Source organism: Tarenaya hassleriana, unplaced genomic scaffold (genome assembly GCF_000463585.1).
Source record: "Tarenaya hassleriana unplaced genomic scaffold, ASM46358v1 Cleome177, whole genome shotgun sequence".
In the NCBI taxonomy this organism is placed as follows: Eukaryota; Viridiplantae; Streptophyta; class Magnoliopsida; order Brassicales; family Cleomaceae; genus Tarenaya; species Tarenaya hassleriana.
The window spans coordinates 28,965-32,167 of NW_010965188.1; positions in this window are offsets into that span (position 1 = coordinate 28,965).

The window sequence follows — 3,203 nt, forward strand, 5'->3', positions numbered from 1 at the left end:
AGTGTTTGATTCATTACGTATTGTGCATACTTGATATGTTATGAAATCCATGTATTGTTATGAACAATACTAAACTCCCTAGTCATGTATCATTGTGGGAATAATGATATACCAAGACTAGTATGATGTGTGGTTGATGATCATATAAATGATCATAGGTATTGGATACGATCACAGTCATAGGTATTCGTTGGAGAACGGAATACTGGATGACCCGCATGAGATTGTCACATGGACTAGCGTCATGACTTGAATCTCATATGGTGGTTCCATGATTGGATCCTTAGACCTGAGATATCTACGGAATCCAACATGAGGAGTTGCGTTCTTTGAATACGTCAAACGTCATGCGTAACAGGAGGACTATAAAGGCGTGTATCAGGTACGAAACGAATCATGTGCTGGATTGTAGATAGTCAAGATGGAATTTGTACCTCTCGTAAAAGAGAGAGATATCGCTGGGCCCCTCGTGTGAGCGAGACTGTAGAAATGTGTGGCCGCACTATAGACGAACGTCGTCTATTTCAGACAGTCGAACTCGGTGAACGAGAAAGCATTCGAATCAGATAAGGTGGTTTTTCCATGCCTTATATTCGACATATGATATCGTGATACAAAAGGATATCATCACTGGCGTTCGTAAGATCACGAACAAACTCTATTCAAAATAGGTAGTCATAGTGTCTTGCTAGAGACCGCCTATGACTTGTATATCCGGAATAGAGATTTCGGGTTATACTGCTATATCGGATAAGCCTACAGGGTCACACACACAGGAAATGACAAATGCGCGAGAAGAGACGAGAAAATCCCGGTGGAGCGGAGGACAGACCGACCGGTCTAGAAGGTCTAGACCGATCGGTCTAGACGTAAAAAAGCTCCAGACCGATCGGTCCAGGCCTGGACCGATCGGTCTAGACGTCGGGATTTCCTAAACTCGCTCTAATTAGGGTTTTAAGTGGGATAAACTTAGGTGAATGCCTCCTAATTCTCTTGGCACGATTTTCAGACCCTATTAAGAGGTTTTGAGAGTGAAAAACCTAAGAGAAAGATCTCTGAAACCCTTGCCAAAGAAGAAAGTGTTCTTCAGTCCTAGCAGACAAGTTCCAACCATTTGAATCCTTTCCGCCGTGTGGATACGTGTAGAGGGCAAGGTATTCTTCCTGCCTACAGTGATCGGACAAATACATCAATTGATACAGGCCCCAGATCGATTGAGGTAAGCGTTCTAACGTTTCTACAAGATCATGGCATGATAGGTTTTAGGGTTTCATCAAAATTTTTGTTTTACATCCGCTGCGCAAACCCTAGAACTGATCTCTTAGGAATTAGATTCGCTCTTGAGACCCAGGAAACTCAACAAACACCATTAGGGATGGACTTACATGTGAAGTTTCAGAAAGAAAGATTTGGATTTGGTTGAACAAACGGTTTTCGGATCAAATCAAGTGTCGAGAAACGGTCTCAGCCTTCTGATTTGGACCGAGTCAGTATTTGACTCGGACCGAGTTAGTTCCATTTAAGTGCACATGAGTCGAAGTCCAGAAAATGTTTTTGGGCTTGGCTGATGTTTTGACTCGACCGAGTCAAAGTTTTGACTCGGACCGAGTCAACTCTAAATGGACCGAGCCAAAAATTGGTGATGGGCTTGGGCTGATTCGTTCTGACTCGACCAAGTCAACGTTTTGACTCGGACCGAGTCAAATCTCGGCGAAAATTCTCCTTTCACAAGGATTATGGTTTCAAATTTAATAAAAGGAGGAAAGGGACACCGTCCCAACCAAGAGAGCACGATTCTGAACTCCTAGACAGATCTAGAACACAAGAGAAATCATTCTTTTGAGATTCTAGTTCCCGGGATTCGATCCCAAGTCTTCGAAACCCTATTCACTTCACAGATCCTAGCAGATCAGTTCCAAAAGCGTTTAGAATCCTTCCCTTCGGTGTGGATACGTGTAGAGGAGCTGTATTTTCAGCTCTTGGTGATTAAAATAGGCCTTTGATCTTCAGGAAAGAGGTAAGTATTCGATTCCTACGGTGATATACACGTTCTTTCGGGTTTTGTGAGTTTGGTTGCATGTGACGTTTGACTAGGTTTAGATTGTTCTTCCGCTGCATGAAACCTAGTAAACCAAACCCTAAATCGATATGATCACATGCTAGAAACCCGTAGCGACAAAAACCCAACAGTTCCAATGTCAACGGTCGCAAAATGATTACGACGGTACGGTTAGTCGCACACGGTCACGATTTGTGACTACAACGACGACGGGGTGCGACAACAGTGTGTGGGTCGCAAATCCGACCCTAAACCGTCGCAATTTTCCTTTGTCGACCGAAATGTCGTCGCAAGTACCGTTGCAATAGATGAGTTTTTTGTAGTGAAAGAGAGAGTATAACGGAGGAGAGAGAGCAAAATGAAGGAGAAAAAGAGAGCAAAATAGAAGAGAGAGAGCAAAACGGAAGAGAGAGAGCAAAATAGAAGAGAGAGAACAAACGGAAGAGAGAGAACAAATCGAAGAACAGAGAAAACACAATCTTGGACGAGAGAGTGATCAAATCTGAAGAGAGTGCAAGCAAATCGAAGGAGAAATGTAGAAAATGGGAGGTGAGAGGGTGAGCAAAACGGAGGGGAGAGAGAGGAAGCAAAATGAAGGAGAGAGATGGAGCAAAATAGAGGAGAGAGAAAGTACAATTTTGGATGAGAGGGAATGAAGAAACCGTTTTTTCAATTTTAACATATTTTACTTTTTAATTTTAAAAATTCTGGATATTAGGTTTTTCTATTAAAAAATAAGGTTATGAGTATCTTTTCTTTGCTACAATTTTTTTTAAAAAAAAACTAGAGTTTGGAAGATAGACATTGAAGATAGTATTTTAAGAATATTTTTGCTATATGTCCATTTTAAATGGTTATCTATTAAATTTTCAAGACTGGAATTTTTGAAAGTCATTAAAATTTTCTATTTTTGACAAAAAGGTATGTGGAATAATTCGAGAAAAATTACAAATTTTTATATGATAAAATTATATAATTTTGGATATATTAATAATATATTTGATAATTTCGAAATAATCTTATTAATATCAAAACTATAATCAAAACAAAAATTTTAATTCTTCAATCTGTTATCATTGACTAAACCAAACGTCACCAAGCCACAAAATTTCAAGAATTACTGCTATATTGAAAACGACATCTT